This window comes from Musca autumnalis, unplaced genomic scaffold, assembly GCF_047663935.1.
Source record: "Musca autumnalis isolate F117 unplaced genomic scaffold, ASM4766393v1 scaffold_1, whole genome shotgun sequence".
Taxonomy (NCBI): Eukaryota; Metazoa; Arthropoda; class Insecta; order Diptera; family Muscidae; genus Musca; species Musca autumnalis.
In genome coordinates, this window is record NW_027411644.1 from 147085696 (window position 1) to 147101236 (window position 15541).

Here is a 15541-nt window from a genome sequence, read left to right on the forward strand (position 1 = left end):
TTTCAGAGGAATTAATACGATTTTGGAATGTTTAACTTAATCATGATCTCATTATAGAAATTCTATGCGGGGCCGGGCAAAATATTAACTTGTAATTCAACAACATGCCAGAAGCTTGTAGGAGTAAGAATAAGTTTTTGTTTTCCTTTTATTAAATGAAGAAAAGGAATGTGATTTGGCGGCACTAAAAATGAAGTGTTGAATATATAAAATTATATTTTACACAAAAAACACATACATATATGTATGTACATGAATGTTCAAATATGTATGTATATGAAATTGAAATGTAATATAAACGTCCATTATTTTACAAATTTGACTATGTTTTATTTATATTGCATGTTAATTTTGTTTTAAGCATAGTCAGGCTATAAAAATACGTTAGCATTATTATCTCAATTGGCGGTCGTGGAAAATGTATGAAGTCATAGTAAATTTTGCCATTTTTCTGCTACTGACCATAATAATAAACTTTGCAAAGAATAATACTAGAGACCCAACAACAATAAAGAAGAACGAAACAAAACGAACAGTCACTGTGGTGACTCCCTAAAATCACAGCATCATACCATACATAGTTCAAAGATATACGAATTAATAGTGATTTCGTTGGGGAAATCTCGAATTATAAGGATCTCTGGGAAAAAATTTATAAATTTTGGAAAATATTGAAATACAAGCGAAATCGCTTACAACGTCATCGTTTTTAATGGCATATTATACAGACAAATGCAAAAGTCCCAAAAGGGTTAAATTTTGGCGATTTAATATTTAATTTAAACTACGATTAATTACAAAAATCTTAAGTCCTACTTGCTACATTTTCTATTTTTTTAATTTTTCAATAAATTTTGTCCTTTATATCAGTGTGAAACATTTGTTATTTTAATAAAAAAAATAAAAAGATTACATTTTTATACCCTCAGCATTTATACTAACGAGGGTATACACACTTCATACGCATAAAATGTGCCTCATCGAATTAACTGATTTAGACCGCAAGTATGTTTTGGGCGAACTCCTTTTAAGACAATTTGGAGTTGATTTTGCAATGTCCGTCCGTCAGTCTGGCTGCGGCGCACGATAACTCTCGAACGGATAAACCAATTTGGTCCAAAATTTGGCCTTCGTAATATTTTGCCCAAACTTAGTTTAAGTTCGAAGATGGGCCCCCATAAAAGTTCGGAAAATTGAAGTGATGAACCGGTTTGGTCCATACTTTGCATATCGTAAAATTTCTATCAGACATAGACGAGGTTCCAACATGAACTCTATCGGTCCATTCCTTTTGGTACCTCCCACACAAAATTTCGGAAAAGTTCAGTTTGGAACCAGCTTTCGAATCATTTCGATTTTTATTGTAACAACTTGTTTCATTAGGGGCAAGTCCTGAGAAAATAGTCTGAAAAGGGCAAAAACCCCTATGATACCGTTGGAGCGCAAATAACTCTCGAATGGATCTGAAGTTTCGGTTCAAAATTTGCCCTTCGTAATATTTTGTCCAAACATAGTTTAAGTTCGAAGATAATCCATATCGGTCCACTCCTTCATATACCTCCCCACAAAAATTCAAAAATGTTCGGAAAAATTGTGCGCACGATAACTCTTGAAGGGAGAGAGCGATTTAGTCCATACTTTACACATCCTAATATATCTACCACATATAAATCAGGTTCTAATATGGACTATATTTGTTCACTCCATCCGGTACCTCTTCGTTTTTCATGAAAAATTTTTTGTATTAAATTACGATTAATTACAAAAATTTGAAGTCCTTTTTCTAAATTGTTTAAAATTTTTCAATAAAAAAATTCATTTATATCAGTGTGAAACATTTGTTATTTTACTTAAAAAAAAATAGATTTTTTAACATGTGTTTTGCTGTTTTATTTAGGAATTTATCTTAAACATCTTAAATACTTCTTAATTTTTCGATTTTGAAAATTGATTTGCAATTATCCTTAGTACTGATACTACTTAAACTCCACAAAAATTTTCGAATTATTTGATCTTTTTTAATTTGTTGTGTAAATATTATTTGTTGATTACAACTTAATAAATATATTTCAATCATTTAGTGTTTCAATACGAATGGACAATGTCACACGGTTTTCATCAAGAATCTACTTGTATTATTCCTCCCCTCTTCATTCACACATCTACAAAAGTTTTCTCATTTGTCATCTCTAATGGCTATCCATGTTCCTGCACAAAAAAGTGCAACCATAAACCAGAGTGTTGTTTGCAGCAAACTATCCCATCGCTCGAGTAACTTCTCTTACCGCACTACAACTTCAATATCTTACTCAGCACAATTCCATGTAGATAATCTTCTTGGTAAGCTCTGGTCCATGTAAAAAGGGAAATTATCTCGACCATAATTGCTTTTAATAAAATATTTTATTACTTACTTAATCGTATAAAAACATAAAAAGGTTACTCAAGCATTTTACAATGGTTTTGCATTGGACTCTGCTGAACAGGAAAACAGGAAGACATTGTTGGACTACTGCACTGCATACTTACCCTTAAAGCATAGAATGTGTGTGTGTGTGTTCAGAACAATTTGAAAATCTTTGAAAACTTTCAGTCCAATGATATTTTCAACATCAAAACTATAGACCGTATTCCGTGTTAAATCTATGCAAATCTAGTGTCAATAACATTTAACTTCTTAGTTTCACCTTTTATTCCTTCTGTTTTACATCCTTTCTCTCCACGGACTTGTGTCGAAATGTGCAACAATGGTTGATAGTGTGGCTGGCCTTCATTTATTTAATAATTTCCCTGGAGTATTTTTCATATTTTGGCGGAAAGTTTGTCTTTTGTAACCGAGACTTGTTCTTCTCAAATATGCTTGGTTTTTTGTTTTTGTTTCGGATTTTTTTGTTTTGTTTTGTTTCTTTACAACTCCTTTACTTAGCAAGTACTTGTTGAAGATTTTCGGTATTTACAAAGTAAAGTGTGACAACGTCAAGTCAGCAGCCACTTACTCGTGTAATCCCAAACAAGTGGTTTCAAAATTTTCGGCACGTCATGCTAGCAATGCACATTCAATTCACTCTTATGTCCAAGAGCGAGAGCGTAGCAAAGCAGGAAGGTGGTAGGGTGGGTGTTGGTATCATCGCATAACAATGTGTAAATATTGACAGTAAAATAATACTTAACATGAATTATGCGGGCAAAGTGTATTAAAATTCAATAAAAAAAAGCTATATGTATGTAAGTGTATACAAATTTGGCAAAGGAAGCCATCCGGTCGGTAATTGAGTTGTTTTGATTGTAAATGATTAAAGAGGAAATTTGCATACAAAATTGTTATTATAGTAGCTTTTTTAGTAAAATTTTCTTTAAGCGTGCAATTTTGTAAAACAAAGCTAAGGAACAATGCAAACGCAAATTTAGGAAAAGGTTTGCTCTTTTTCTTTTATTGCTGCGAACCACAATAATTTGTTATTTTTAATTTTTTACGTATTATATTTAATACAGTATATTATTTTTAATACATTTCTGTGGGAGATAACCGAAAGAATGGGCCTTAAAATCTCACTGACGGATGTCTGTCATTTCTAGAATTCGAACTTGGATCCAGTGTCCAAGACGAGCATATATCAACGTAGTTCAAATAGGTGTATCAACGATTTTTATACAGTCTAGATTCTTTTTCATAGGCAGGAAATGTTGCACACTTGTGATTATTAATTCCAATACCACCCTATCTATGCATATCAAATAAAAAATTAATTTTTTTATACCCTCCACCATAGTATGGAGGGTATATTAAGTTTGTTTTTCTGTCTGTAACACATCGAACTAATTATTTGCGACCCTAAAGGTATATATATTCTTGATCAGGATAAAAGATAAGACGACTTAGCCATGTCCGTCTGTCCGTCTGTTGTAATCCTTCTAGCGTATTTGAGCTAGAGCGCTATATTTTTGCACCCGAGTATATTTTTTCTATAGTCAAGTTCGAAGATGGACTATATCGACCCACGTTTTGCTAATGCCCCATGTGACGGTACCTCCCGATTTTCAGTATTTTGGTGAATTTAGGTACAATTTTTGACTGAACTACCTGCAATTTAACATTTAAAGTTCCCAGTGGTCACAAAACATATCCACCAAAAACCGTACACATAGATCCATGTTCTAGTATAGCCCCCATATAACGGTATCTCCCGATTTTCGGTATTTTGCGGATTTTAGCTACATTTTTTGACCGAACTAGCTGCAATTTTACATTTGAGGTTCCCATCGGTCACAAAATGTCTCCACCAAAAACTATAAACGTAGGTCCATGTTTTTGTATAGCTCTCATATAACGATACCTCCCGATTTTCGCTATTTTGAGGATCTTAGCTACATTTTTGACCGAATTACCTGTAATTTAACATTTGATGTTCCCAATGGCCAAAAAACCTCTCCACAAACAATTGTGAACAGAGGTCCACATTTCGGTATAGCCCCCATATAACGGTACCTTCCGATTTTCGGTATTTTGAGGATTTTAGCTACATTTTTTACCAAATTACCTGTAACTTAACATGGCCACAAATCATATCCACCAAAAATTGTCAACATAGTTCTAGGTTCAAGTATATCGCCCATATAACGGTAACTGCCGATTTTAAATATTGTAGCTACATTTTTTGAACGTATTACCTGTAATTTAACATTTGATATTCCCAGTGGTCAAAAAACATCTCCACCAAAAATTGTCAACATAGGTCCAAATTTTGTTATAGGCCCATATAACGGTACCTCCCGATTTTCCGTATTTTGAGAATTTTACCTACACTTTTTGACCTTATTACCTGTAATTTAACATTTGATGTTCTCAATTGGTACAAAACATGTCCACCAAAAATTGTCAACATAGATCCAGGTTTAGGTATAACCCCCATATGACGGTACCACCCAATTTTTTGTATTTTGAGGATTTTAGCTACATTTTTAGACCAAACTATCTATAATTTGACATTTGAGGTTCCGAGTAGTGACAAGACGTCCCCAACAAAAATGGTCACGATAGGTCCCTGTTCCACTGAAAATTGTCAATACAGGTCTATGTTTTTGGTATAAGCCCCTATATAAAGATACCTCCCCAATGGTCACAGAACTTCTCCACCAAAAATTATCCACATTGGTTCATGTTTTGATATAGACCCATATAAAGTTACTACCCGATTTTAGGTTTTTTGAGGAGTATAGCTACATTTGTTGACCGAATTATCTGTGATTCGACATTTGCTGTACTCAGTGATAACAAAACTTCTCCACCAAAAATTTTCAACATAGGTCCACACTTTGATATAGCCCCATATAAAGGTGCCGCCCGATTAAAGACATTTTAGATGCATTTTTACCTTAGTTAGGTATCCGTGGTCACACAATATTTCCACCTAAAATTGCGGACAGGAAAGAAGATAATATTCCATATTTAGTATCAGAATATTTTATGATGGAGGGTATAAAGAGTTCGGCCCGGACGAACTAAACTTTTTTTACTTGTTTTTTTCATAAGTCATTTTGTTTTTGTGGCTAATAAACGCAACAATCTAAATATTTTGTACTGTGTTCCTATGTCCTATACAACAGCATGTGCTGGTCACTTGTATCCAGTTTTACGTAACTTTAGTTATTTTCGTATGTTACGTGAACCAACTATGTCTGTTACCACTTCCATAGGAACCGTACCGAAATACCAACAAAAACATCAAGATTTGTGGTTAACAGTTTACATGCAATATGTACTTGTAAAGTCTTTTCGACAAAAAGTCAAATGTGAAAAACAAAAACAAAAAACACTACCTTTATGATTGCACGTATTTTGGCAAACTACAAGTAATGACAATGTAATGTTTCCATAATTCCTACAAAACTTTAAAATTATTGCAAACGATGTTGTTGCATTCGCATGGAACACTAGGAGGTAGTACGGGGCAACATACTGTTACATTTGTGTACACGTGTACTTTTACCATATATTGAAATCTGGTATCATCATGTATTTTGTGCTTACAGACGTACATAGAAATTAATTGAATATATCATTCCTATTGTAACTTATCAACATAATCATTATAAAATATATAGGTACTAAAATTAGTATACCTAAATAATTAGATGAAAACTTATATTCTATTTTTTAATATATAATCCATTTGTTTTAAAAATATAAAAAATATGTTAAATTCAGTTTTTGATATATTGTCTTAGTTCGAAATCAATGACACATATCTGTAGAGAAGGTTATCTTGTTTGCAAACACGGTTGTTCGGGTTATTTAGTTGTGCCAATGAAAACTTCTCAATGAGATTATTTCTTTGGTCATTCTTATATTTCGAGCCGACGATTGGTGTTTTGGTATAAAAATGTTTTTTTTTTTGTTTTTGAAGATATTCTTGAGAAATAACATCAAGTAAAAAAGCGTGTTGTTCAGCCGGGCCGACCTTTTAATAATTCCGTCACCCTGAAATATTTTAAACTAAAATACAATAACTAGTTTTTTTTTCTGTTACGAAAGTACCTATGTCGATAATTTGTGGTGTGAACCCTAAATGCCAAATTATAGCTAATTCGGTTAGAAAATGTAGCTAAAAACTTCAAAACACCTAAAATCTGGTAGTACCGTTATATGGGAACTAAAATATGGGCTTATGTCCACAATTTTCTTTAATGTAGAAGTTTTGTGATCGAAAGATCTACGAAAGATCGAAAGATCTACGGGCCAATCTGTGTTGACGGCGAATATCGGCGTCGTATGAACATCGAGCTGTATCAACTATACAATGACATCAGTATAGTTGAACGAATCGAGATACAACGATTGCGATGGCTAGGCCATGTTATAAGAATGAGTGATGATGAACCCGCTAAAAAGGCGTATAAATACGGGGCGCATGGAGGTTCTCGCAGATCTGGAAGGCCAAAGCTTCGTTGGAGCGAACAAGTGAAACGAGATATCACAAAGCTACATATCCCAGATTGGGAAAATACAGCAGCAAACAGAGAGGATTGGAGATTTTTTCTTAGTTCGGCTTATGGAACAAATGTTCTGTAAAAGGTCAGCTAAGTATGTAAGTAAGTTTTGTGATCACTGGGAAAATAAAATGTCAAACTACAGCTTACTCGGTATAGAAATGTATCTAAAATCCTCAATAAATATTAAATAGGGAGAAAGCGTTAGGTGGGGGCTATACCAAGACGTGGTTGTTCAAATCTAGCGGCATAAAAATCCGAAAACTGACCCTTTGCTAAGTAAAAAATCATTACTGAAAGACTGTATTAATGATTTTTCACTTAGCACTTCTAAACATACGGATGAGCCTAAAAATAATAAATAGTATTATACCGTTATAGCGGTACATTTATTAGGAGTTTTTTGCAAGTTTATAAAATCGCCTTTTTTGATAATTTGTATGTTGCCAAGTAATATGGAAAAATTAATATGGAAAGATTACCAAAATTTAATTTTTTCGGATAGTTCGGAAGTGGTGCTTGTTAAAAAATATTGTAGGATTTTTTGATATTTTAAATATTCTGATAAACATCTTTGAACATTTATATGAGATTTTTTCTACTTAGAGCACTTAGAGTAAGGCGCAACTAATGGAAAACGCACGGAAACACTATCGGACTTTTTTTAAAATTATATTACATATTCCGAGGTAACTACTCCAAAAATGTTGTTTGCCTTTTATCATGTTATCACCAATTCTATAAATCCATTTTTTATATAAAAATACATAATTTAAAGTAGTGCATTTGTGTGAACCTTTGCGAATAATTTTTGGTGTATAGGTTAGGGTTATGGGTTTTTACAACCTCATAACCCCGTCTCATAGCGTAATGAGTTTCTACATAAGATTACATAATATCTTAATTATAAGGTGATTCGGTGAAAAAACCTCACGCACAAAATAATTTTAAAATATGAATTATGGGCAATTTTGTGAAGCCACTGTAAGCAGATATACATATAATTAAAAATAAACTGTAGAGCCACATGAGATAACCAAACTGACATAACATTTGTTTCTCACTAATTTCCTTTAATTCTGACAATCATAAAAATGTCGTAAATGCTTCTTTCAAAGATATAATTTTTTAACAAAAAAACAAAATATTCGAAATTTTTTCAAAGTGGTTGGTGCATTCGTGACCTTTTTCAATATTGGAATGGAATAAACGTTATTTTAGTTATTAGTAGGCTTACGTTTATTCATTCGTGCAATAGGAAATAATTTTTGAGATTTTCTTTTTTTTCATTTCATAAATTTTTCAACAAAATATTTTTTTAAATCCATTTGTGCGTAAACTTTTTTATATTTCAATGGAATAAAGGTTAGTTTAGTGATTAATAGGCAACGTTATTTCATCCGTGCTATAGGAAATCATTTTTGGGAAAAAATTTCGAAAAGTCATAGCTCTAGTGTAGATGTTTTGTCTATTAAATATCGAAAATTAAATTTACAGCCATTTCCGTTGGAAAATGTTGCTAAAACATTTTTAATTCTGGAAATCGGAAATGGACACTATACCAAAACGTGCACCAACGTCGAACATTTTTAGAACCCGAAATACCGAAGTACAGCAAATATGGTTGGAGGAATATGTGTAGGAGTTATTAATTTTTCCCCCTCGACTTGGATTTCGCCCACAGCGCTAATTTTTGGGGGGAGAAGTTTTGTGACCACTGGGAAATTCAAATGTGAAATTATAGGTAGTTCCGTTAAGGGTCTATACTAGGGCTGCTCACACAAATACCCAGCCAGCATTTTTTGAAATTTTTAATCAAATTCGAGCCTTTTTTGATCCGTATGCACGATTAAAAAGCTGGAATATGAGCTCATTTTGATCATAAATGACTCCTTTGTCGGGAGGAAAACGTAACCTCAGGTGACTCTTCTAAACAAATCACAAATGAGTCTTCCTCTGCATTAGTTTCGAGTCATTTTTGCCCATTTTCTAATGGTATATAAAGTCTTTTTTAAGTCGTATTTCAGTCATTTGTTGGTGATTTGTTGATTAATTTGGGACTCTTTTTCGAGTCTTTTTAGAGTCATGTTTATAATCGTTTATGAGTCTTTAGGGAGTCATTTAAGAGTCTTTTTATTAGACAAAATAAATTAAAAGAATTTTCTTTTTATTCTTTTTTGTTTTTTGTTTCTCTTTCCTTTGTTTTGTTGTCTTTTCTGCTTTGTTATTTCTTTCAATTATCCTTTGTGTTGCACGGTGGTTAGTATACGGCTTCTTCATTTCACTTGGCAAAACCTAAACATGTGTTGTGTTTGTCTATACTCTTAATATTATACGTTACATTTATATCAAAGTTTTGTAGAAAGTGTATATGAGAATTATTTACAACCAAACAAAAGTAAAACAAAGCAATTAGTTTTTAATCACCTAACTGTTCAAAATATGATCAGAAGATACATAATTATAATCACTTTTCAAACACCTGCATGACCCTTTTTTGATTAAGCATTATTCAATCTTCATGAAGATAAAAATGTGACAATAAATAACGAAAAAGTAGTAATATTTTAAACACCTCAATGATTTATTTGTGATTTTAAATTCAACTCTTTTTAATCATTACAGGGAGTCACTTTCGAGTCCCTTTCTGATCATACAATCGACTTAATCAGTTTTTGATCACCAAAAGGTCTCTAAAAAGACTTTGCAATGTGATTTTTGAAAAATCAATCTTCCAAATGCTAGCTCGGGGGCTGCTCATACAAATACAAATATATTTTGTTATTGTGTTGGTTTTGAAACACAAACATAATGATAGTTTCCCAACATACCCTTCAGTCTGATTTTATAAAATTTACGAGAAATAATTAGTTTAAACACATTTTACAATAACACGGATAAGCTAATAGTGAGCATACACATTCAATATTTTCAAAAGAATGAAATTTCGATTATTCTCCAGTTGTTACACAAGCATTTACAATTTTAATATCAAATTTTCCCAAGTAATGTTGGGTTGTCTTGTGAAATGAAAATAATTGTGTATTGAAAATTTTCATTTCAAAAACAAAAGCTCTCTTTTTTAATTGTGCGAGTGAGCAAATTGACATATACCGACAGCAGAAGGGCGCCCTTTGAGCAGCCCTACATCAAATATTTAGTTGATCCTCATAGATACGTGACTATTTCATTCCGAGACAACTGGGAAATATTAATTTACGTAATAAGAATTTCAAACATATAGTAACGTTTTTAAATAGTTTTTTATTTTTGCACACAAATGATTCGGGATCAACAACAGGTTGGTTGGTAAAAAGGCAAAAAAAAAACTTCACATACATTTTGGTATTCGCATGACTTCAGGTTGTAACCATAATACGCCAATATCCTGTGGAGCAATTGCGGAGAGATTCATGTCATTTAAAACACTCCAAGCTACGTACATATATACGAATATGTATGTATGCAATTGAGAGGGTGTCGCTGTATTGATTTTAACATCAACATGCTAAAGATCCATGTAATCCATCCATCTATCCGTACTTACTGTTGCAGTATCAACAGCTCACAAATGGCCTGGCAGAAGTGGGAAGTTTATGCAAAAAATAAAAAATAAAGCCGAAAATTCAGCAAATAAATAAACGTTATTTGTCGCAAATGACATTTATTTAAGTGGCAGCAATCAGCTTTATTTTTATTTTCACTCATTTTCGTAATGTAACGAACAAACGGCAACACCACCACCAACAACGTTCTGACAATGAACAAACAAACATTAAAAATCAATTACGTGCAATAATAAAAACAAAAAAAAAAACAACCAAAAAGAACTCCCAAATAAAACAATTGGCCCAATGAAAATGTAAAATTTTTTGAACGAACATTTAATTTCAGCCGAAAATGAACTTAATTCACCAGTACTCCACTCCACTTCACTTTACTCCATCCAATCCAATCCACACACCACTGCTACACTGGCATCATCTGCTTCTTCCACTCTACTTCACACGCCTTCACACAACTCGATTGTTGCTGCCGCACTCAATGCACACGCAACTCAACAAGTAAATAGCGAGAAAAAATGATAAATGACATTTACCACCACCGTTTGACAAAAACCAAGTGGAGTTAATACTTGAATCTACTCGATGACATGACACGACACCACTTCGCCTGACACCAATAATAATAACAATAATAATAATAATAGTATTAACTAAATGACAAATGTAAAAAGTTATTGCAGTTGTCACCGGTAAATATGGATGCCGGGAGAAAACAAATAACAACAATTTTGCGGAACAAACTATTCAACATTGAGCAAAACAAAAAAAAAAAAAAAAATATCCTGAATTGTGATTGCAGCTACCTGTGCAATTGTTAGCGAAAAATGTAATTTTTATACAAATTTATCGAAAAAGGGAAACAGGAATAAGGCAATATGTATAGTGACATTATCAGTGTGAGCGATTTCAATTACAACAAAAAGGACATCGATTGGAAATACGCGTTAGAATATGTTTAATATCAAACAAGTAAAAGTATTATGTTCGGGCGGGCCGTGAAATATTCTGAACTAAAATGAAATAATTCGTTTTCTATATGTTACGCAAGTACCAATTTCCACAATTTGTGATGACCGTGGAACCCTGGGAATACTAATTACCTACTACATCCAACTTCAAAACAACAGAAATCGAAGGGTACCGTTATATGGGGTCATACTAAATGTGGACATCCAATTTGGGCCGAAAACGTCGATGAACACCTTAAAACAAATGAAATCAGTCGGCACGGTTAAAAACGTGGACCTACATATGTCCATTAGGACTATGACTTTAGTCCAACCTCATATTCCTGTATGATATTTTGATGAGTTTTTAGCTTTATTCGATGAAAACAAGGTTCCGCACAAAATGAATTTAAAGCTTTTATTAAGCTTTAGCTTTTTTTTTGTAAGCAGATACAGATCTGAAAACAAGCGTTAGGGCCACACGACATAACCAAAATGGCACAGCCGTTTATTTCTCACTAATATATATATATATGAGGAAAAGTCAAAATTTTTTAGTTTCCATGAAGCCAAGGTTTGCACTATTATAATACGCGAACTATTGTAGTTTACCAGTAACTATGACTATTGCTGGATTAATTTAGATGTTTTTGTACAAAGCTCAAAAATTTAGTAAAAAAATTTAATTTACGTGGTAGTTACGACCGCATAAAGGAAAAAACATAGGTAAAAACACGTTGAAGCTAAACAGGTTTTTTACATTGCTATTCGATTTCTGATTAAACCATTCAAATGACGGACATCTGTCCAAAGTAAAAGTAGGAGAATACAAAATGAAGATTACACTTCTAATGTATCACTTTCCAAAATTTCCACTGCATCCACCTTTTATGGATGCTGACATTTTGAAGCCGGATTTCAGGTGTTTTTTGTATTTTTTATGTAACTGGGACTCGCATTCGGTTATTTCGAAAAATCAATTATAGGATTATAGAACTCGCGATTTCGCATAATCTGATATGTATATTGAGTATGTAGCCCACACAGCAGCAGAGTAGTCTACTGCCAAAGGCCAAAATTTAGTGCGATATTTTTTCTACAAAACCTATTTTTTGGGTACAGTATTTACAATATCGTTTTGAGTGTGCTGGTACCCCGCGATATTTTAGTTTTTCGACGATCCGGATCATATGAATCACAGATCGTAAAAATCCTTCCACTAGAACGGCGGAAATGGCTACTGCAAAAATTGAAACATTTGCAAAAAAGGTTTTTCAAAATATCGCTGACTAATTCGCGTTTTATGTGGATCGTTTCCATTTCAATGAAGAAAATGAATCATCACTCGCGTTTGTGCGAAAACAGCGGTTTGAAAAATTTAGTGGCATGGGAGCTGTATCCGATTTATCCAAAAAATACTGTGTGATGCTACATCCACGGTTCTTGATGGATTTTATTGAAATATGTTTAGATCGATGTATTTTTTCACGGTTGATAGTGAAATCGGATGCGCATAAAAAGTATATGCACTTTGTGCAAAATATAAGCGTTATACAGTTTGTTGCACACTAAACTGCAGACGATGCTACATCTTAGCGGCCAAAGTAAATCCTGGCAAATGTGTACAAATTAAAAGAGAAGAATTCGCTGTATTGGTAAACCGCATGCGCATCACGTGATTTTGAGGATTTCGCGATTTACACGCATTTCAAAATGAACATTACCCGATACAATTTTATTTCAAGATTATACCCCATTTAAAGGAACCCAACATTTATTTGAAAGATATCCGTATCTTCTGCTAGATGTTAGCAAGTTTTCGAGAAGCGATTAGAATAAAAAATGTGATTTAATGCGTGAAATTTAACTAAAATAGAAGAAAAACTACGACCTATTTTTCTTATATTTTGTTTAACTAACTCACAAAATAAATTTTAATAAATATTTTCTCTTACAAAAATTTTATAAATTTCCTCAATATATTTTTTGTTTTTTGCTATAATATGCAAACCGCTAAACGGATTTGTATAGTTTTGGTTTCATTTGAATCTTCGCGATGTTTAGATTGCGTACATATTTTTTATATATTTTTTAGATGCATAAACAGCTTGAATTTTATTAGAACAAGTGGTAAACTACTAATTGTTTTGAATGCTTTCCTAATTTCCGCGAAAATTTACAACTTTTTCACTAAAGTTATGGGACCTCAGTAACCATATAGTATGTAGGGAGCCCCTAATTAAGAGAGTTTCTCAATATAATGATTAGAGTCTTTTAAAGATTTTTTTCTTTTTATCAGAATTGAAACCGCCATAACTTTTGCGCGCAACAATCAAAATTAGTATCTCGAACAGATTTAAGAATGGGATTTTTTTCCCAATCTATGTACCAAAAATCTTTCATGTAGCTTAAAAAAATTTTTTTAATTTTTTTTTTATGGAAAACTAAAAAATTTTGTCTTTTCTTCATATATATATATATATATATATATATCATTTTATATAATATATAACAATTTTTACATATATTATATCAATTAAAAGTGGTTTGTTCGTGACATTTTTCAATACTTAATTAGACCTGTGCACACAACTACATATATACAGTGCCCGAAATAAATATAGGTTCACATGTAAATTTGTAATTTTTTCATAATTCAAATGACTTTTATAGGATTTTATAATTTTGTATGATGGAGTTGGGCATTCCCCATGATGTCAATATATTAATTATTTGGTTTTGCGACAAAATAAAAATTTAAAAAAATTTTTCCTTATTTTTGGTGCGAAATAATGATAGGTTCAGGGCAATTATTGGAGATTTACACGTATAAATTTGGGGAAAACTTTTGACAAATCGTTGTTTTTTTAGATCGCCATTGTCCAACGAGTAATTAAGTTTAGAAGTTGTCCCCGAATTATTTTCAAAATGCAGATTTGTTCAACACTTTACAGCAATTTTCAAGAAATAATTTTTTAACTTGGGAGAGGAGGTGAATCTTTGGTTGTCAGAGGCAAGGATCATTTCAATTTGCATGAAAAGAGTACCAATCGAAAAACTAAATCCAGTTTTTTAAAAAGTTTCATAAATTGGGCGCAAATTTGAACGTCAAAAAAGTCTGGAGGGTTCTCCAACACCACTTTGACGGCAAGAATCGCTTATTTTTTCATTTATTGGAGTTTAAATAATTTAGCATCTCAAAAAAAAGTCAACTTGATCTTCAGGTATCAAAAATGCGATGTAAACAAACGTTAGTAAGCTCGAATCGTCCTAGGACGGACACAAAAATATTCAACTAAAACAGCAATCGAGCCTGAAGAAGAACAGATGTAGGTTTAGGTAAAAATGTTTATGAAAAATGGATGGGAAATTGTTTGAGTAATAAAAAAAAACATTCTAGCCATTTTGCATGATAGTTCACAGAATTTGTAGTCGAAATCTGGCGGTTTTCTTTTTTGGGCTCGGTTGCAGTTTTACTTGACAATTTTTGTATTCTTCCTAGGACGATTTGAGCTTACTAACGTTTGTTTACATCGCATTTTCGATACCTGAAGACCAAGCTGACTGTTGTTTTGAGATGTAAAATTATTTAAACTCCAATAAATGGAAAAAATATGCGATTCTTGCCGTCAAAGTGGTGTTGGAGAACCCTCCAGACTTTTTTGACGTTCAAATTTGCGCCCAATTGATGAAACTTTTTAAAAAACTGGATTTAGTTTTTCGATTGGCACTCTTTTCATGCAAATTGAAATGATCCTTGCCTCTGACAACTACAGATTCACCTCCTCTCCCACGTTAAAAAATTATTTCTTGAAAATTGCTGTAAAGTGTTGAACAAATCTGTATTTTGTAAATAATTCGGGTACAACTTCTACACTAAATTACTCGTTGGACATTGGCGATCTAAAAAAAACAACGATTTGTAAAAAGTTTTCCCCAAATTTATACGTGTAAATCCCCAATAGTTGCCCTGAACCTATCATTATTTCGCACCAAAAATAAGGGGAAAAAATTTAAAATTTTACACATTTTTATTTTGTC

The 15541-nt window shown here is 32.5% G+C and overlaps 1 protein-coding gene across 16 annotated transcripts in view; it reads left to right on the forward strand.

Annotated features, from left to right (window-relative positions):
* The window catches only part of fru (sex determination protein fruitless), an 805497-nt gene that overhangs the window by 616488 nt on the left and 173468 nt on the right, over positions 1–15541 (forward strand). The window lies entirely within an intron of this gene.